The sequence below is a fragment of the Saccopteryx bilineata genome, chromosome 6 (assembly GCF_036850765.1).
Source record: "Saccopteryx bilineata isolate mSacBil1 chromosome 6, mSacBil1_pri_phased_curated, whole genome shotgun sequence".
Taxonomy (NCBI): Eukaryota; Metazoa; Chordata; class Mammalia; order Chiroptera; family Emballonuridae; genus Saccopteryx; species Saccopteryx bilineata.
This window is the reverse complement of record NC_089495.1, coordinates 199,061,401-199,083,570: the sequence shown is the minus strand read 5'-3', so window position 1 is coordinate 199,083,570 and position 22,170 is coordinate 199,061,401. Positions and strand designations below refer to the sequence as shown.

At 47.3% G+C, this 22,170-nt stretch overlaps 1 non-coding gene across 1 annotated transcript; it reads right to left on the bottom strand.

Moving 5' to 3' along the window:
- Positions 1-16,823: 16,823 nt before the first annotated feature.
- TRNAD-GUC (transfer RNA aspartic acid (anticodon GUC)) lies at positions 16,824-16,899 on the bottom strand. Its single transcript has one exon. It is a non-coding gene; the product is annotated as a tRNA-Asp (tRNA).
- Positions 16,900-22,170: the final 5,271 nt, after the last annotated feature.

The window sequence follows — 22,170 nt, the reverse complement described above, 5'->3', positions numbered from 1 at the left end:
ACCCTTGCTTTAGAAGGTAAAAATTCTCCTTCGAAATGAAGAGGTAACAATTCTCTCCTGAAAGATGGACCGTCATGTTCCGGGGCAGTTGGACTCAGTCAATCCCCTTTGGATAGGAGAAGACAAAGCCAAACCAGCTTGCCTAGAACACTGAAAGTTCAACAGCTCTGTGGCCAACACATTATCCATATTGGTCACTGTCATCTGTGATGCAGATTCCAGGACGGGATGCGTTTTCTATTCTTCTGAAGCATCTTCGCCTTCCCCGTGTGCAGATCACAGACACCTGCCCCAGCTTCTCTCCTCCCTGGTAAGCTCTGCCTCGCCCTCACAGGTGTGAGTCCCCAACACGGCCCCTGCCCTGTCACTCCTGCTGGCCTTGCAGCTGAGGCGGAGCAGGATGGCTGGGACCAGAGAGGAAGGGGGGAATTCCCCAGTGGGGGATCCTCCATGTAATTGTGTTTTATTTGATATTTTAAGATTCATTGTTTGCATCTAGGGAAACTGCTTACTTCTCATAGGTAACAACAAATAGAAAACAGATTTCTCATTAAAAAAACAAAATGACATGCATCTGTGTGTGTTTTAGTATAGAACATCCTCTGAGTGGTAATAAAAATCAGAAAAATGGAGTAAGGGACTGTGTCCTAGAGATCTTACCACTCACCACTCCTATAGGAATGGGTGGGTCCTGTAGCAGTCATCACCTCCGAGTGCCAGTTCTTGAAATCTCCTTGTATGTGCAAATGTGTTAATACTCGTGTGTGTGTGTGTGTGTGTGTGTGTGTGTGTGTGTGTGATAGAACCACAGTCTTATTTCTGGTGTGTCAGCCATTCGATCCTCACCAGAAGCTGACCCCTCCCGTACATAAGGAAAGATAGTGTAGAAAGACTCCCTCTTTGAGAATAGATGGAGCATGGAGCTCCAGACAAGGTTTCCTTAGTTCATGGTTTGTGTGGAAGGTTAATACAGTTCAACTTCCCTTATTCTCTAAGTAACAAGACAGACTAAAAAAATGATGCGTGTAATTCACCTTTGCATTGGCAGCCTCTGCTGTTCTTGCCTTACAACCCTGACAAGTCTAGTCAAACCTGGAGAGTTCTGTATGGTGGGGATCAGGATTTTGGATTGGGGACACTGGAGCCTCTTGGGATAGAATCGACTCTAAATGCGGTTTGTTTCCTTTTCCAGATCCAATCAATTGACTGTGCAGCCCCTGTACTGAGTAGAGTTCTGAAGTATGTGTCAGCTCCTCTGTAAACAGGCTAGGTCCTGCCCACCATGGTTGTCACGAAGGTAGGGGAAAGACATGGGGACATCTGGAGTCCCTGCCTTAAGAACAAGAGAAAGTCGACATGTAAAAGATCGATGTATGGGTTGGATTGCATGGCGGCCCTTCCCTGGGTCCCCATCGATGCCCTGACCTTACCAGAGGTGGAGGACATTTCTCTGGACTTTGACTTCGAATTTGACCATGTGATTTGATTTGGTCAATGAGTGGAGGTGAGAGTGCGCTGACTGCGGGACTAGGACATAAGAGGTGTCACTTGCTTCTCCTCCTCCTGTTCTGTCCCTGCCACCATCCCGCACTACACATGGTCCTGGTTCCAGAGGAGGCTGAGAGACAGCAGAGCCGGCCTTGTCCAGTTTCTCCAGCCAAGCCCAGCCTGGTCCAGCTGAACTCCAGCCACGCTACAGACTTACGAATCTGGGATGGTTTGTTACACAACGGAGTCCACAAACAAGCCCTTGGTTACAAAATAAAAGGGTGGTTCTGAATGCAGAAAGAGTGTCATTTTCCACTCCAGCACCAAGAGACTCATGTCAGAGTCCCAGGGTAGAGGGACTGCTAACAAACACTGCCAATAAAATGGCAAGAGGTGTTTCATTAATAAATTATAATAAAGTCTCAGAACCTGCTAATGCCAGGCAAAGTCAGGCTGTAGCCCATGCTGCAGAATGTAGTACTCATGGGGTTGGGTGTCAGGGTGTGGCGGTTTCAAAATATGTCTGTAAAATCTCAACGCCCTTACCACCGAAAGGTGGAATCTAACTTCCTTCGCTTTGCTTATGGGCCAGTCTTAGAAACGCCCTGCTTCTAATAAATGCTAGGCACTGCAATGACACTGTGTGGCTTCTGAGACTAGGTCTCAGAAGGTGATGCAGTTCTCTCCCTCTCTTCCTCTCTCCCTCTTTCTTCGTACACACGCAGCCTTGCCCTGGGAGCTCAGACACCATGCCCTGAGCAGCCAATCAGCTGCATGTACATGTAAGGGACAGATAAAGATGTTCCAGCCCCAGTTCCAGCTAAGGTTCCGTCTGTCTGTCGGCAGCAATTGTCACAGATGGGCATGCACCAGCTCCCGGTGATTCCAATCCCCTCCCTTGGATGCCGAGCGGGGCTGAGAGGACCTGTCTTCGGAGCCCTGCTCCAGCTGCCGGCTGTGCATCATAAACGTTGTCATTGCCGCAGTCACTAAGCGTGTGTGGGGTCAGTTCTTCCGCAGATAACCTGCGTGGGGGCATTTTGTTTCTGAGGGATAAATCAGCACGGGAGAGACACAGCAGCCTGGCCCAGCAAGCTCCAGGAGCAGACGGAGACTCACTTCCGAGGGCTCCAGGCTGAGATGGTCCCGACAGCGTGGGCTCAGGCCCTGCGCCCTAGCCCGCTTGACCTGAGGGCCCCAGGAGCCAGGGCAATAAAGACAGGTGCCGAAACAAAGAACGTAAAGAATGCTGTGGGGTAACAGAGGAGTCTGTACTTGCAAGAACCCAAAGACACCCTGTGAGCCGGACTGGCCCAGCCCAATCCCGGCTGGGACAGCTCCAGACCGACTCCTGTCTTTGGCTTGTTTTTTCCCCCGGAATGCCGGGGCCGGGAAAACCACGCGTGTACATTTGCCTCGGCCCTCTGGCCTCCCAGAGCCCTCGCAGACCTCACCTGTTTCCAGGCTCACGTCACCATCTGCGAGGTGGGTGTTATTATTATTATTATTATTCCCAGGTCTCAGAGCCCGTAAAGGGCGGCCCTGCCAGGAAATCGAGTCCTGGTGTGTTCCCTGTACCACAGCTGCCCCTGCAAATTAAATCTTAATTTTAACGCCAGTCCCTAGAGAGCTTTTTTAAATTAACCCCAGGGTGGATTTCACCTCTCCCCGTAAATCCTGCTGATTTTTTCTATCCCGTGAGTTCAGAGTTCTGCATTAGTGAAATCTCGTGAAGTCAATCTTCGTGAGTGTTGGGCTTGGGGGGGAGGAACTGAATAGGAGGTCTCTCCTTGAAAACATAGACACACTTAGTTTGGTCCATTGACCCAAAGGTTTTATATGACGGTCTTTAGGTAAAATGATCTCTAAGGCCGGCACTTGGTAAATAAAGACCGTGGCCGTATAAGCGTAAATCTTGGCAGCAGGTCTACCTTGGTCTTGTAGGTCTGGCTTCCGCACCTGCTGGGGGAGCAGGCCTGTCTAGAGGTCCATCTGGCCGTTCTAGCCTGGTCCCTTGACTCCCGCACACGGTGTCTGGATGGAGGACCCTGACTCCTGCTCACAGACCTTACCAAGCTTAGACTCTTGCTTCAGAGGCCAGTTGGCACCCTGGCCAACTCAGACTCTCCCTCTAATGCCCAGAGAAGGTCTCACATCGCACTTGAATGGCATTGACCATGGATACAGACCCCACATATCTGCCAGGCAGCAACAGCCAACTGTAATAAGTCCCCACTGACCCTGGTTCCGCCTCTCCATTCTTAGAGACCTCGAGGACCTCCTCCTGTGGGTCTACAACTAGGATTGTTTACAGAGGTGGTGCCTTTGCAGAAATGGAGCTCATGGCTGGCAAAGGGCACCCCCCCCCCCCCACCACACACACACCCAAAAATGCTCCTTTCTAAACTGAAGTAAACTGAAGTATGGTCCTTTGCAATTGATGGTACTCAGGGCACAGGGAAATAAATATCTCCTAAACTATTGGTGCGTGAATTGAAGGGCAGTTTGCCAACATTTATCAATTTTTAAATTGCACATAAACTTTTTCTCCAGTTATTAGATTTTCAGGAATTTATCCTAAATCTGGACGTCACAAAACATCTGAGGAAGCTTACTGTAGCTTTGTTTCCAATTACAAAGTATCAGTTACAACAGAAATACCCACCAATGGAAACTAGTTGAATAATTTGTTTCAGTATGTAAGGACCTGCCCAGTCTTTATAGAGGATTAGGTAAGCCTTCATAAATGTCACAAGACATATTGTCAAATAAAAGTGAACGAAACGACAAAATAAATGAAAACAACAGTGACATGATTGAGAAGCATGTGTAAAATAAAACACAAAAGACATACCCCACATCCGTCTTTCAGAGACAATTTTGGGAAAGATAAAACAAACAAACATAGCACTTATATCTGACACTTCAGCATGGGAAGAAAATAGACTTTCATGATAGTCTTTTCACCATTTGAAGTTTCTGTTATAATTATGATTATATATTTTCTTACTGTCTACACGTATTGATTTTTTTTTATTAAAAAAAAAAAAAGTCAAAAGCCAAAAACAAAACCGACACAGAGAAGTGAGTTCAGGATGGTCCATGTGTGAATTTTCAAGGTACGGATTTTTCAAAACTGGATCACCGCAGGAAGGTGAAGGTGTGGCCCCCACTTTCGAAAACAAATAACATCCCAGCCCAGGGACGATGCCTTTAAGGAACTAGACGATTTTGATTTGAAGACTTGAGGCCAGGGGGGTTTGATGTGAAGTTGTTCGTTATATGCTACAGTGCACATGGTCCTCAGGTTGATGACAGCCAACGTTTTACCAATTCGCCTTTTCTTACATTATAGAGTGATACTATATATACAGCGCTACTTTTAAATCAGGTTGGGGCCACTTGCATGAGCTGTGAGAGCCATTTTCTGCTTTCTTTTGTTGTTGTTGTTGACTTTTTTTTTTTGAGACTATTCTGGAATTCTTTTTTTTTTTTTTTGCATTTTTCTGAAGCTGGAGACAGGGAGAGACAGTCAGACAGACTCCCGCATGCGCCCGACCGGGATCCACCCGGCACGCCCACCATGGGGCGACGCTCTGCCCACCAGGGGGCGATGCTCTGCCCATCCTGGGCATCACCATGTTGCGACCAGAGCCACTCTAGCGCCTGGGGCAGAGGCCAAGGAGCCATCCCCAGCGCCCGGGCCATCTTTGCTCCAATGGAGCCTTGGCTGCGGGAGGGGAAGAGAGAGACAGAGAGGAAGGCGCGGCGGAGGGGTGGAGAAGCAAATGGGCGCTTCTCCTGTGTGCTCTGGCCGGGAATCGAACCGGGGTCCTCCGCACGCTAGGCCGATGCTCTACCACTGAGCCAACCGGCCAGGGCCTATTCTGGAATTCTTGACTCAAAGTTTCCCTAGGAGAAAGGTTAGGTGTAGCCTAGGGTTCAAGCAGCTGCCCGGAATCTCGCCTCCTCTCCCCTAACCCCTGGCTCCCCCTCCTTCCCGGGGCTCCCCACCTCTCTTCCCTCCTCAGCTCGCGGAGCTCAACTTTTTATTTACCTTGGGAGTCAGAGTCAAATTTTATTTGTAAGATTGGAATTCTGCTACTAAAACACATTTGGAAAAGAGTTTCTTTATTGCTGTTTGCTCATACTACTATTTCAAAATAAATGGAAAACAGACAAGGCAACTAGTTGCTCATGCTAGTGTTGAAAAATTTTCCCACAGGTAAAAACGATTAAGGTAAAGGCGGCAGTTGTCAATCTGGCAAAAAGGTGACTAATTTAAATAGAAGCAGAGTTAGACACATCCATTTTAGAGCCAGAATGCCTGGGTTTGGATCCTGGTGCTGCTAATTACTAGCTATGAGACCGTGGGCAGGCACACTTTCTGCTCTCCCTGACACATACACAGCGGAGAGACGGTCCTGGTGGTAGTGATGGCTCACAGCTCCGTCATGTGATGACGTCAAATACCCGAGGGCCTCAGATCATGACTAGAGCCCAGGAAGTGCTCTATACACATTAGCGATTGTCATTACCTTTAACTAGACATGATGTTCAAATGTACATGTGTATAAACTATTGGAAACATTAAAATTATTTGGAGTTTTCTAATATGCTTTGGCTTTGGGGAAACTCACAATATGGGAATCAATTACTCAACTTCTAAACATTTGAATTCCATATACTTTTTTTTTTTAAAGGAATACACTAGACAAGAGAACAGAAGCTCAAGTATCTTAGTAATTGCTTAGACATAACTGACTGGGCCATAGGGAAGGTTTCGCACAAAATACCGACCAATCTTTTCTGAGCATCATCTAAAGCAAGTCCCACTATCCTCGCCCCAGATCGGAGGGCAGCCTCTGGCAGCGTCCCGTCCGGGCGGAACGCCTTGCACTGTGGGTAAATTCACAGAGCAAAGCATTCTTAAGCACCCAGGGGAACGTGACAAGAATAGACATCTGGGCTGGAGACCCTCAGGCTTCACGTCTGTCTACATTTTCCGTGGGGGAAGCTTCCTCCGGCAGGCCAGGTCTCTGCCTTCAGGGGCAGCTCCTGCCGGCAGGATGCACCTCTCCCTCCTGGCAAGGTCAAGTCCCACATTTCTGAGCCAGGCAGACAGAATCGTTTGTGAGCTTGTGACAGAGAAGATATTCTTTAAACAGAATCTTCCCTGATGATTGGAGCAAACTTGGCTGCTAGAAACAGCTTCCTCCCCATTAGCTTTGGAGAAATAGAAGCAAGAGTTTCTCCCTCGGCTTAACCCCCAGTGGCCCTGTTTCTTGCTACGGGAGGGATTGGACGAACGCTTGGTGAGTTAGATGGAAGGCGCTGATCTTGTCTAATAGTGTCTCCTCGGTCTCGCCTGTCGCCCATGCAGTGCAGAGCTCCGTGGTCAGCCTCCTCTTCCTGCCTACCCATGTCTTTCTTCCATCTGCCTGTCCCATCTCCTTCTGCTCTGGACACACACCGTGGAGTAGCAGTGGTGAAAGCACTGAGTCATTTGAAACCACGTTCTGCTCCTTCGCAGCCGTGCCTCCCTTGCCCTCGGTTTCCTTGTGTGTGTCAATACACACAGACGTTCGTAGAACCAAGCTGGGCCAAGCCCTACAATAGCGTGAGAAATGATTATGTCAGAGCCTCTGTGGGAGGCGTGGGTGAAGTTAGCCTCTGTTTTGCAGGTCCTTCCTCTACGGAGGGCTTCTACCCTGGAACCACGACCCCTTCCTTAGTCACTCCCAAGAGAGCCCTCAATGTTGAAGTCCAGGGGATACTAGTGAGCCCTCATACCTGATTGAAGTGTGCAAGCTGAGTATGTTTGGATCCTTACAAAAATACTCTTGAAAATGGGAAAGAACTATAATCTCCATTTTTCAGGAAAAAAAAAATAAGTTTTTCAGGGTTTCTCCCATTCATCTATCTAATCATCCATCCACTCAAAGTTTCCAAAGATTGTATTAAGCTCCACACCCCTGTGTGCTCCGCCCCTGCTCCTGCACAGCCAATCAGAGTTCTTGTGACTATGATTCAGCCCCCGCCCCATTGCTCGACCTCAGCCCTCCTGGGCTCCCCATTTCTCCATCTGTTTCTTACCTCTTCCTCATCCAGACTTCCCTCACCTGACACCACCTTCACTGCATTTAAGTTAAATAATGTAATAACTTAGATAAACATATATTTTATTATATACTATTCATTTAATATGTTTAAAAGGAATGAAAGAAAAAAGAATAAACAAACAAACAAACAAAAAAGAAAATACAGGTACACAAAATAATGGGAAAAAAGTGAAATCCATAATGATAGCACTCAGAGAAAGCGACTTAGGCCTCTGGGCACCCTGGTATTTGCAAATTGTAGCCACAGTTCTTTCAATATGTGAGATATAGTTAAAGTAATAAATTTATGTATGTGTATAATTTAAATATATAAGTATATATCTAAATATATAAACTTATGTATAGATATAATTTAAATATATAAATATATATTTAAATTTTAGCAAAATTGTTGATCAAATATTTTAAAACATGCTTCTATGCTTTTAAACTGTACAATATCTTTCTATGTTAATAGATACTTAACAATATCAATTTTAATTGACTGAACAATATCATACTTTGTAGATATCCCTGACTTAAATTTACCTGTTACTGAACATCAAGTCATTTCCTTTAATAGAAGGAAATGTTTTCCTACTATAAATGATGCTCAGATAAACATCTTTGTATGTACCTTTCTGTTTGTATCCTTACTTATGTACTTCAGATAAATTCCCATTGATGACATTGCAAGTCTACTTTGAAAAGGTGTGATAGAAATTGCAACATTATCCTTCCAGAAGACTGTATTAATACAAGGGTTCCTAGCACATGCCCGCATTGATAAGTGTCGTATAAAACAAAGAAATAAAAATAACAGTTTTTGTAATTGTGAGAGAAAATTTATATTCTACTCTACAGTCATTTTATTAACAGTAAGGTTAAACATATGTTCATATGTGTATATTATTTGTGTGTATTATTTCTCAGGGTTTTTTGGCCATTTGTTTGTAACTTTTTTCTAATTGATTTATAAGATCTTCTTTTAGTATTGAAGATATCAAATATTTACTTCCACATATGTGGCTAACGTTTTTTTGGTTTTAAATTTTTGGACATTCAATAGTTAATTTGAAGAAAGTTCAAATATGCCTGAGTTTTAGTTATTACCTTTTCTACTTTTTGCAAAATGCGTAGTAATATCTTTTCTAGTCCTGAAGTATTTTTGATGTTTTATTTTATTTTTTTGAAATATAACTTCTTAAGCCATATATAATTTATGTTCTTTTATGGCAAAAGTTAGGAAGCAAACTTATTTTTTTCAAAGCGTTTAGCCAGTTCTCTCTGATCGGTGGCTTAAACTCACTGACATAAAACATGTCCAGTTCTCTGAACAGCGGTGCATTAGCCAGCACAGCTGGGCTCTTTCTCTTTCCTCCTCCCTCGTGTTGCTCTCATCCCTCCATCCTGGGCTTCCCCTTTGTGTAACCTTCCCCCGTTCACGGGGTCTGCCCTGCTTGTTTAGGCCCCGATGCCATAGACACACATGCAGTGACTTTCCTTCACTCCCCTCCCTCACCCAGAACTTTCTGCCAGAAAACCAAACATCCCACAAGACCCAGACAAATGCCATCTCCACCCTGCATGTCTTCCTCCCACAGATAGCAGCTCCCTGGGGACCCAGGCAGGTGCCATCCCCACCCTGCATGTCTTCCTCCTGCAGACAGCAGCCCCCTCGGGACTGCAAGCTCTTCATTAGCGCTCGTCAATGGGAACATGTCTGCAGCCTCAACTCCTTTGGTCTGTGGCAAATGCTAGAATAAAGTCCCTTTCGTGAAAAAAGTAATGATTGTCTGGCTTTCTCTAAACAAACACACATGACTCTATAGGTAGGTTGTAGCTAGGACATTCCCAAGAACTCATTACTGGCTTCTTCTTGAAAAATGTTCTGATTTCCAGCAGGGAGCTCATCCTTCTCCACCCCACCCCCAACCCCCAACCCCCACGTGCATCTGCTGTCAGGTCGACCATCAGCCCAGAGTCTCCGATCGACTCCGGACATCCAGCATCCAGCCTGTTCCATCTGGCCACGGTGATGACTACAAGACCCACCATGGAACCCAGCCATCATCCCCAGCTGGAGGGGATATTTTCTGAGGTGGCAAGAAGAAGATGGCCTACTTCTTGAGGGACAAAATCAGAAGCCATATCCCCCCCTCAGCACCCCTTCCTCACACACGCACACACGTACTAGATGTGCAAGAGGAAGAATGTGAATCTCAGGAGCAGTTGGTAGCTCCCAGCAGACCTAGAAAAGAGCTTTTTAGAAAATGTTGTCCAAATGAACTGTTTCATTACATGAGCCATTGAATTCCCCTCATCATCTGGGCCAGTTGAGTTGAGGTTTATCTTAATTGTAACCATAAAAAGCAAGATATGATCAATTAATACTGCAAGAAATCCCAAACCATGGAAGCCAACATTTCTAGACAGCTTCCTGGATATCAGGTTACTGTTAGCAAAGCAATTTCCGACATATTTCATTGGTGGCTTCTATAGATTAAATGTTTGTGTTCCCTCAGTATTCGTATGTTAAAGACTAAAGCCCAAAGTGACAGTCTTGGAGATGGGGAATTGGGGGGGGGTGATCGGGTTATGAGGTGAAGCCACTGTAAACAGGATGGGTGACCTTATCAAGGATCCTGCAGAACTCCCACCACCTTCTACAATAGAACACGTGATAAGACACCATCAACAAACAGAAAAGTGGTCTCTCTCTAGACACAAAATCTGCCAGAACCCTCACCTTGGACTTTCCAACCTCCAGAATCGTGAAAAGCATGTTTCTGGGGTTCAAAGGCCACCCAGCTATGTTCCTTTGTTTTCAGCAGCCTGAATGGTTGCACTGAAGCATAGGAAGTTGCTTGCCCAGGTCATGACACAGAAGGGACCTCAAAAAACAACACTTTCCCTAACGCTACTGTTATCCAACCCCCGCCAGTCACAACAAGCAACACCTACCTCATCTTGAGATAATCAGATAATCACATAACCACTTACAAGCATGAGCTCTTATCCATAACTTTAGAGGATTCACCGAGTTAGGAAGACAGAAAATACAGACAGTTGAATCATTTTCCATCCAAATGCGAAGGGATTCTCTCTGGACAAGCATGACCAGTCAGGGCCCTTGGAGGGGGTCATTGCAGAGGATATGTGTCCTCCCCCACCATCGGGAGTCCAGCCCAGGCCAAACCTGGGGAGATAGTGCTAGAAAGTCAGGCATTGGGTCTGGCCCTGTGGGCCTTACACAGCAGTGGAGAAACAAACAATGGAGTTCAATAGAGCAATTTAACCTAAATTAAACTGTGTGCTTGGGGGTGCTTCAGTAGAGAGTGGGTGCTTCAGAATGCATGGCCTGCCAACTATGGTACTAAGTATAAGAAGGGGCCGGCTAGGCAAAGGCCCTTAGGAAGAAGGGTCCAGGAAGAAGCACCTGGGCTAGCATGTATCATATATAGCCTTCCGCTGTGAAATGAACAAAAAGAGAAGCACAAACACCGTGGTCTCCCAAAGAGGGCAGACGTGGCAGTTTATAACTTGCAAGAGCCGGGATGTGGTTATGGAGAGAGGCCTGCAAAGGATCAAAGGTGTGGGCCCCCAAGGATGGGGGTGTGGCTGGGACTGACTAATGCCTTTAAACCCTGGCCAGCGGTGACCACAGAGAGGCTGGGGCCGCTGACACCGGCATGACCCAGGCCTGGCAGATGCTGACATTCCTTCACGATGTGGTTCCCACAGAGCAGAGCTTTTCATCAGAAGTGAGCGTTATTAGTGAGCAGACTCAGGGGAGGGGAGAGGACATGTGTGCAGAGAGTGAAAGCAAAGAAGGAAAGTGGGAGAGAGAGACAGCCGGCCACTCCGTGGTGCCAGGGGCCCAGGGCTAAGGGCCTGGGGCCTACGGGCTCCGAGGGAGCAGGGCAAACCATGGGCACTGAACTTACAGCTCCATTGCTGTTTCTGAAGGGGGAGGTGTCAGGACGCCGGGGCAAGGGACATGGAAGGGGGAGGCATTTCTGGTTGTGGGGACCTCACTGGCCTCCTCGAGGAGGTACAGACTGTGTGTGGGGAGCACCCCCGCAGCCTGGGCATAACATCGCTCCCCAGAGAACAAAGTATCTTGTCATTCAACCAATATTTTGCAAGAAGCTACTATGTTCCAGGCATTGCAGCCAACAGAGCATCTACATTGAGTGATCACATGATGTGTCATCTGAACTGGGACTTTGAATAATAATAGGGAGACGGATAAATTCTCAACCCACCAGAATATTGAGACAACTGTTCTTTTTTTTTTTTTTTTTTTTTTTTTTTTGTATTTTTCTGAAGCTGGAAACGGGGAGGCAGTCAGACAGACTCACCCGACCGGGATCCACCCGGCATGCCCACCAGGGGGCGATGCTCCGCCCATCCGGGGCATCGCTCTGTTGCGACCAGAGCCATTCTAGTGCTTGAGGTGGAGGCCATGGAACCATTCTCAGCGCCTGGGTTAATTTTGCTCCAATGGAGCCTCGCTGCGGGAGGGGAAGAGAGACAGAGAGGAAGGAGAGGGGGAGGGGTGGAGAAGCAGATTGGCGCTTCACCTGTGTACCCTGGCTGGGAATCGAACCTGAGACTCTTGCATGCCAGGCCGATGCTCTACCACTGAGCCAACTGGCCAGGGTTGAGACAACTGGTCTTAACTGGGTTAACTGGGGCAAATGGTAGCTTTGCCTACACCTCCTCACCCGTAAGAAGGTGGCTATGGACTGACTTGTTAATGTGTGATGGGTGTTAAGAATCTTGCCCTCTCATCTTGTCATTTAAGAGAGGAGCCAACGGTAGAATGGAAGAGTTAAGAATATTCTGGAGGCTCAGTACTGAAGCAATATAGTGTTCTGTTTAGAATCCTACCACCACTGCGTATGCTGAGCGAGTCGTTTCACCTCTGTGAGCCTCCGTTTGCCTATATGTAAAACAGCAACAATCATGATAACACCTACCACATGAGGTATTATAAGTTTGAAATGAAATAATGTGCAGAAGGAGGCTGACATGTTTCCTGGTGCATATAAGCAGCAACACATGGCAATGAACAGGATTAATTCTCGGGGCCGGAGAGAAACCAATCAAAACTTGAATTAAGACTTTGTTAAATACATCTCCAACAGAACCATGTCATCTGTCCCCAGGGCCTTGTAGATACTTCTCTTTTACAAGGGACACATACAGGCACACGCGCACGTGCGCGCGCGCACACACACACTCACATACACACACACGCACACACACCTCCCCGAATCATTTCTCCCCCTCTTCCCCAGAGGAGAATGTCCCGATCCATTTTTCCTTCTGCAGGCTGACTGAAGACGGTGAGGGGAGACCTATGGCCACCATCCTAACAGCACAAAAGCTCCAATTCAGTCTTTCCAGGGAATCACTCTGGACTCATTCACCACAAAGTGACAGATGAGAACAATTTAGTAACTTGAAGGCGTGGGGAGAGAACACATATTCTAAGATGTTCCCAGCGCTGGTTTGGAATTACAGAGCATTGCTCATTTCGGCATTGAGCAGGTTGTCCTGTCCTGGCTGGGGCGGGCAGTTCTGGGGAGGGCTTGAGATGAACCAACAGGCTGAAACTCAAGACCAGGGACTCGCATCCCACTTGAGGTTTAGCCAGGGGTTCGGGCCATGCCCATCGGCTTCTCAGCTCTCCTGACACCTACACAACCAACTCCTACCTTAGTTACTTTCTTCAAACCTTAGCACAGTTTCTGTTTCAAGATACAGCCACAGAACAGAATAAACACCATAGGAGAGCTCTCCAGGAAGTACCTTGGAGGGCGGGTGTGAGGAGTGGTGTAAGGAAGAGAGAGAAGGAGGCACACCGAGACCGCAGGAACAAGGTGAACCATGGTGGATGGAGACAAGGTGTGTCTGGCAGACGGACGAGTGTCTGTACCTGAGTAACATCTGAGGAAGCGCTTGAAGAAAGGTGCTGCCTCACTTTCCTCTCTCTTACAAGTTCGTGTCTTTCTCAATCATGGACAGTGGTGCCCAGGAGCTAAGGTGACCTTCAATGACCCCCCTCTTCTGGTTTCTGTACCCTTCTGTAGTCTTCTTCCCACTGAGTGGGGCTGACTTGTGTAACCACCTGGGTGTTGTCAACGTTAAAGTGGCCTTTCCGTGGGTATGTCACAGAACATTCCTTCTGCTGTGCTGTTTCTTGGCTCAGTAACTGTGGCAAAGCCAACGGTCATACCCTAAGGATACCCAAACAGCCCTAGGGAAAAGTCCACGTGGCAAGGAACGGGGACCTTGCCAATAACCGGCACTGATTTGCCAGGCAGGTAAATGAAACACCTTGGAAGCAAATTTTCCAGCCGAGCCAAGTCTTCAGATAGAGGCAGACTTGGCCAATAGCCCGATGGCCCGATTGCTATTTTGGGGATCAGTACCACCCAGCTAAGCTGCTCCTGGGTTCTGGACTTGTGGAAAGCCATATGAGATAACAAGTGTTTATTGTTTGAAGATGCAGGTTTTAGGAAAATTTGTTACGCAGCATAGGTAACTGATACCTACACAGACCACCCAAGTTATCTCTACTTTGAACTCTAAATCAGAACAGTTCTATGCTATGTCGTTTTGGAGTTTCCACATAATGGGGTCTTTATCATGGACAGCATTACTGCAATAAATCAATGACCTCCCGAAGTGGTCTATGAAAGGGAACTGTGCCGTTCTGGTAACCCGGATAGTAAACGTTTATCGAGGTAGCTCTGTATCTTTGCTTTTCCCTGGACGCAGACTTCTCTTTCCTCCGTGCAGGCCTCACTTCTGTGTAAGGTTATAAGTTTCCTTTCCTCTCTAACTTTGATTGGCATATGGTTGGTCGTAGCAACACTGGCTCTAGCCTTGTGTGCCCTTATTGCTCGAGAGTTTGTCCTCATCTCACAGCACATTCAGGGAGGCTTAGCTCATGGTCTCCAGAGTGAAGCAGGCTGGCCCCACCTGACCTGGGTACCTGCCCAGGAGATTTTTCAGGTAGGACCAAGAAGCAGAGTCACCCTGTGCAAACATGGCCGCCCCGGCTTCTCCTTCCGCACGCACTGGGAGAAGCATTGCCAATGTGTCCAGTACACATAGCCCCAGCTAAGAACTAGCTCCCCAGAAAGCCTGCTGCGAGAGCGAGATCACACGTTCTCTCCCTTTCCACGAACTCACTGGGCTGTGGAGCCTCCTCTTCTAACTCAGAAGAGACAGGCACCGTCCTCCCCAGCATGACAGAAGCTTGTTGGCAGCCAGGCATTAGGATTCATGACTCAAGCCCCATATTTCTGCAAAAGCAATTCCGAACTCTCAAAAGCAATTATACATCTTATTATATCATCAGAATAAAATAAATATAAATCCCGGGATTACTACGAAGGCATAAACAACTGCTGACAGCCTGTGAACTGCGTGAGGAATACTTTGATAAACTTCCAGTCCTCTGCGCCTCCCTCGACCGCGGGACAATAGACGCTGTGACTCAGACTCAGCACCCATCAGGGGCATGTGCGGTAAGTGTCTTGATGGCAGCAGGGAGTAAGGGGGTTGGAAATTAAAAAAATAAAATAAATTATATATATATTTTATATATAATAAAAACCAGAAGGAGTAGAAGGAATGAGAGGATGAATGGTGACTTTAAGGTGGGACAAGAAGAAATGACAGTTCTACGGGAGCCCAGGGAACACCCCTCTCCCTGTGACCTCTCTATAAAGGTGGCTATCGGTGTCCCTTCTGAATTTGCTCTCCACGCTTCCTCTCCATCTCTCAGTGAAAAAGGAGGCGATTCGGAATGGGTCATCATTCATTCAAGAAACATTCCCTGAGCATCCATGGCTGAAGGGGGTCAATGGGGTCACGATCTTGTGCATTGTATAGACCGGTGCAGGAGATAGAGAGAAACAAAGAATTCAGATCAATGAGATCATTGCTATATTCCAGCCATGGAAAAGAATTAAAAGTGGGTGCCCAGGGAGGTGGGGTAAGCTCTCGACTGTTGTATTGACTCACGGAATGGGCATTGTCAAAGGGCATTGAATTACCACCTCCCAAAATTCATATGTTGAATTTCTATCCGTCAGTACCTCTTGAAGGTAAGGACACTGCGGATCTAACCAGAGTGACTGAGGTTTTTATAGAAAGGGGAGATTTAGACACAGAGACACGCGCACAGGGAAAATGCCGTGGGAAGGTAAAGCAGAGATCAGAGGGGTGCTTCGAAAAGCCAAGGAATGCCAAACACGGCCAGCAAACTCCTGGAAACTCAGGGAGGGGCCGACGTCCGATTCTTGCTTAACCTTCGGAAGGAACAGCCCTGCTGAAAGCCACCTTGATTTGGGATCTCTAACCTCCAGCACTGTGCGAGGATAAATTGCCATGGTTTAACTCACCCAGTGTGTGGTACTTTGTTACGTCAGCCCTTGCGAAAGAATTCTCAAGATTGAAAGAGGAGAAGATCCCTCTAAGCTGAACAGCCAGAATAAGGACTCAGTTGCTTGAAGGAAATGAACTTTTGGGAATAGGGCAAGATGCCTCATGTGGCTGGAGTGAATGCCAGAGAGCGGGAAGAAGCCAGGCTGGAGGGAAGATGGCGGGGTGGGGCTTGCTGTAAAGAGATGCTTTCTGAGGTCACAATATTTTATTACAAAAGCTGGTGAGAAGAGAGAGAGAGAGACCGATCAAAGCACTGGAATAGCAAGAGGGCTGTGATGTGTGCACAGCACACCTGCTATTTGCAGACTTTCAAAAAAAATGAATAGATGAGCACTGACCACTTCAGTGTAAGCGAGCAAGTCTGAGGACCCCTGGTGTAGCCAGCATGGGTCACTACGAGGCAGCTTCCTGCATGAGTGTTCCAGTTGCTTCTTTTTTTTTTTTTTTTTTTTTGTATTTTTTGTATTTTTCTGAAGCTGGAAATGGGGAGAGACAGACAGACTCCGGCATGCGCCTGACCAGGATCCACCCGGCACACCCACCAGGGGCGACACTCTGCCCACCAGGGAGCGATGCTCTGCCCCTCCGGGGCATTGCTCTGCCGCGACCAGAGCCACTCTAGCGCCTGGGGCAGAGGCCAAGGAGCCATCCCCAGCGCCCGGGCCATCTTTGCTCCAATGGAGCCTTGGCTGTGGGAGGGGAAGAGAGAGACAGAGAGGAAGGAGGGGGTGGGGGGTGGAGAAGCAAATGGGCGCTTCTCCTGTGTGCCCTGGCTGGGAATCGAACCCGGGTCCCCCGCACGACAGGCCGACGCTCTACCGCTGAGCCAACCGGCCAGGGCCCAGTTGCTTCTTAATCCCCAAATGTAGGCTGAACCCTAAAGGCAGGATGCTGCCGGTGCTCCTGGAATAAGAAGGACTGAGCTGGCAAAGGAGCGTGAGGGTCCCTTTTGCAGCCATCGTCCCTGCCCGTGCTCCTCGGCCTTCCCACCCAGCCCACCCATCACATGTTGTTCGGAACCAGAGGCTGCCTAAGCCAGAGTCCACCCTGAACTCAGCTGCCTCTGTGGGCCTTGGGAAAAAGGTGTGAGCTATGTGGAGAAGTTAGGAGTGGTACCTAGAGGGCGGAGAGCGACCCGCCAAGGGGACCCTGACCTTGACTTGCCTCCCATTCTGAGCTGGCTCTTTCTGAAACGTTTGATTTCTCCACAAATCATATTGTGGTGGGAGCCAGAGGGGGGCAGCCTTGTCGCAAAATGCCCAGAGGCTGCACTAATTTCCTCCCCTGGCAACTGAAGAAGCAGCTAGCTAACTTACGAGCTACCTCCTATTAGTTTGGGGTAGAAATATATATATATAGCTAACAATAGGATGAGAATGCCATCTTCTTCAGTTCAAATACTTCTGTGGTGAACGGCTGATCTCTAAGCCGTGTTCAGGCTGTAAAAGCTGTTTATTTCACTCTATAAAAGAACATTTGAACTTATATAGCTATCTAACTTTAAATGTTTGTGGGGGAAAAAAAAAGACTGCAAGGGGAATTAGCAAAGCAAGGCTGAAACCTGACCTGTACGGGCTGGGTGTTTGCATAGCGACTTCCTTCCCTGGGAATCGCCCCTCCCGGCCCCAGCACACCCAAGGCAGCCCCCGTGCACAGGAAACGGGTCCGGCTAAGTAGGATTCCAACATTAGCAGTCAATTTCAGCAAAGCCCTCCAGTCAATCATTCCTCAGGCTCTGGTGTGAGCCCCGTCCACTGGGGACCCCTTGGCTCTTAAAAAGCTGCAGCTGCCCAAAGGAGGTGACAGACGTTGACAAATCTGTGTTGTTTTTCTCCTTAAAAACTGTGACTTTGTGGGAGTGCTCGAAATCGAAATGTGCTTCCCCTGTGAATGGTGTGCTGCTTTGCTGCTGGCTCCGGGCACTAGAGGCCCCGGGTTCTGACAGATGAGCCAAGGAGCCTGCGGCCTTCCCCTGCGGAGTGTCAGAGCCCAGCCGTGGTCAGCCACCAGGACTCCGACGGGGACGTCTCACCGGAAGGGGGTGAGGCTTCTCTGAGACGGGCTGCCACGCATCACGGTTTCCCAGCACAGTGCCGGGTTATGCCTATTGTCCCGTTGGAGGGCTTTTTTCATGGTGCTCCCTCACTCTCCGGAATGTCCTGTTTTAGATCATATATTAGATGAGAACTCTATTCCTAGAACTCTGTGCGTTTTAGGCCACACAATGCACCCAGCTTGGGGGGGGGGGGATATGGCAGTTTAGGGACATAGACAAGAGAGAGAAGAGTTCTCTTGGTTTAAGTTCCCAGACTTGAATCCAGGAATTGGGTGCAAGTGTTAGCGCAGGTAACTAACTAAACAGCACTAAAAGAGAGGAGCCGAGGGAATCACAGAGTACTCAGCCCGAACCAGATAATAAGCCTGCTTGGCTAGGAAGCTGCAGCAGTCACAGGCTCTCCAGGGGACGTCTGCATCCTCGGCCCTCTGGGACCTAATCGGCCAAACGGGCAAGAAGGACATTACTTGTCATTACCCGGAGAGGAATAATAAGAGCAGGAGAAACTCCTCTGCTGCGCGTGTGACCCAGCAGAAGCCAGGATGGCATAGAAGGGGTACGCACATGTGCAGTTGGAACTCAGATGGTGATCATGAAGAGCAGAACCCAGCCTGGGAAAAGGATTGGATTGGATAAAGGACCCAGACCTCGGAAGATCTAGGAAATGGATTGGCTAGGGGGAAGACCCAACCTTCACCAGCAAAGGATTGGGAAATGGATTGGTTAGGTTGAAAAAAATGCCTGGTTCTTCCCTAGCCCAAGATAATATAATCCAAGCTTAACAAAGCTGGCTCTCTTTCTGGTCCAGTAACTCCCCTCCACCCTGTTCACTTGCCAGGTCTCTCCCCATAGCAGCCACGCGGGCCTAGCAGCCACCTGGGGCCTGGCAGCTGCACAGACTCCAAGCCCAGGCTAACAAGTGCAGGCCTGGGCTCAGTGTCAGCCCAAGTGCAGCTGGGAACAGACTAAACTAGCTTATGGGGACAGATACTAAACTGGACTAAACCTTGACATGACACAGAACCTCTGGACACTGGCCTTTTTTCTGAGCTTGATGAGAACAAGGCTGGACTTTTTCCACAGTGGGAGAGACAGAGATGAGACAGGGGGAACCCGGGGTCAGTTCTTTGATTTTGCTTCTACAATAAATCTTCCCACTGCATCTTATCCTCCCGTCTGGGGCCCCCAGAATGCTCTCCTTGAGACTCCGTGAGAGAACCCCATTTCCACCTGCAACACAAGCCCACTTGACCCTTGAGCGATGTGGACATGAAGAACACGGACCCCGCCTGCACGATGCAAAACCCACGGTAATTTTCACGGGCCCTCTGCGTAGGCCGATTCTCTACACTGCTTGATCCTTGAACTGCATGGGCTTCAACTGCATGGCCACTTGAAAAAAAAAATCCACGTAGAAGTGGACCCAAGCAATTCAAACCTGCGTTGGTCAAGGGTCAGCTGTAGTCTATTTGGGAGGTGCAGATAACACCTGTAGGGGAATGGAGAGGTGAGAAAAAGGGACAGCAGCCAGAAAAAGGTGTGCTAGCAAACCACCCTGTGGGCACCTGGGACATAATTCTACTGAGGAGACTCTGGCAACAATGCACGCCATAGAATTAGTCCATGTGGAGGGAGAAGACTGCTCCCGTGGGGGGGGGGGGTGTTATTTCTAGCACTTCCTGTCTGCCTGCAGGAGGGCACAGCAGCCTTCAGCTGCTTTGGAGAAAAGCTATAAGCAAAGATTTGTAGACACTGGTGCATATTCCAACAAACTGAAGGGCTATGGCCCAGGAACTATGGGCTGGCACTGATATTGTCCGCTACTGGGGTGAGAGGCAAGATGGAGAAAGGAAACATGAGTTTTGCTGAGTACCCTCATTTTTCCTGATCCTTCAGTGTATCTTAATTGACACATACACTTCCTTGGGTAGGTACGTCATTAAAACAGTGAAATTACTTCAAGTGCCCTGTTTAATGTATGTCTCCCCTGCAACACTATGATCTCAATGAGGCAGGTGGATTCATTTTCTTTAGCGTGTTTTTTTCAACAGAGCAAGATAATATTTTCTACATGAGTCAATAAATGAATGAATAGTGCCAATTTCTTGTATATATGTTATCACTCTATATTTCCCATTCTCTTGATGAGATGGATATTATTATGCCCAACTTGGGGACAAGAAGCCAATAAGAAACTTTCCCCAATACTGCACGACTAAGAAATTCAAGTCCAGTTCTGTCTGACTTCTATGCACACTCTTTTCTAGTATAATCTTCTAATAAAAAGGAAATATTGATACATAAACATCTTTTGAATTTATATAAATATTTTAGGGATCTATATCTTCTGTGTACATAGCAACAAGTTGTATAACAAAGCCCCAGGTACTGCCTGATCCTAGTGCCCATCATTGTATGCTCTTGTCCCCTTTCCAATTTACGCTCTTAGTTCAGGGTATGTTGGAATCAAGCCTGTTTTCACTGCTTGATATCTTAGCATCAAAAAGGACCACTTGTTGTTTAAATCTTCAGGTAAGTAAAAGAAAGCTAATGTTTCAGAAACTAGTGACTGTGTTTCTCTTGAATGAAACACAGTCTGTTCATCAAGAAGGTAAATAAGTAAAGCATTTAAGGATTTGTGACACCATTATTTTTTCTTCTTCATTGTTCCAAGTCTAGTCAAGATTGAATGGGGCAGAACAACTCCAGTGCAGTGCTGATGAATGTTCAACAACCAAGCTCTCTTGGAAACCAACCAACCAACCAACCAACCAACCAGCAAACATTGATTTGCAGCATATGCAAATTCCTATGGTATATATACTCTCCCTCTGTGGCCAATTTCTGTCATTGTGAAGTCACTGAATGTGGAGGCTGAGAATAAAAGGATAGTAACACCCCCTCCTATGGGATTTCCATCTCACAAGCATAGATAATAGCAAAATGTAGTAAAGAATCAGAAAGCAATGACTTCTGAATATTTATAACGTTTGTTTTTTTTATGCAACTTAATCAGTTATGAGTTTATTAATTTATTTTTTTAATAATGGCCGCATCTAATAATTGGTACATAAAATTCCTCAAAGTTGAACCACCAGCTTTGATGACGTGGGACAAGCTGACACCAGTACATCATGTTAGAGATTTTCTCTTAGTTACATTCTCCCTTTGTGGACTCTACACAGATATTTGTCCTCAGTCCAAAAAGGAAAGGTCTTCAGATGACACTTGTCAATGTGATATGGTTCAAGATTTTGGCTAGAGAGCTTGATTGTGAACCAACTATCTTGACATTATCAAAGTCTGAGACCCTTTACCTCTGTTATTCTCTTTGTCACTATGCCGATTCCTGATCTACCCTCTGCCTTTTGTGTCTTGTACGTCCAGACATTGACATCTGAGGACAGCATTGTTAAGGCGCCTTCGACCTCTTCTTTCTTGTGGAATTCAGCCAAAAAGAGGCACTAGCAAAAAATATGAAGGCAGGAGAAGAAAGAAATTGGTAGTCTAGAGTACATAAACACCACTTTCTCCACCCACTGACAGTCGCTCACCACTCCTCTTAGGCAGCTGTCTCCGTGGCTCACCCTGGACCAGCCCCAGTTCTCTCCTCCTGGCTCCCCCTATAGCTGCACGTCTCACCAGCCCTCAGTCCACACCTCTGTGCTTAGTCCTTCCACTAATTCATTTCCAGCTAATCCTCTGGAGTGTGCCTTTTATATTACCAGCACCCTCTATTATACACCGTCCAGTGATAGATCAGTCTGCATTGAAACCTAGTAACCTAATTCCTTGTATGGGAAGCACTTTCCTTTTTTTTTTTTTTTTTTTTTTTTTTTTTTTTTTTTTTATTTATTTTAGAGAGGAGAGGGAGGGAGAGAGAGAGAGAGAGAGAGAGAGAGAGAGAGAGAGAGGGGGGAGGAGCTGGAAGCATCAACTCCCATATGTGCCTTGACCAGGCAAGCCCAGGGTTTTGAACCGGCGACCTCAGCATTTCCAGGTCGACGCTTTATCCACTGCGCCACCACAGGTTAGGCCAAGGGAAGCACTTTCCTA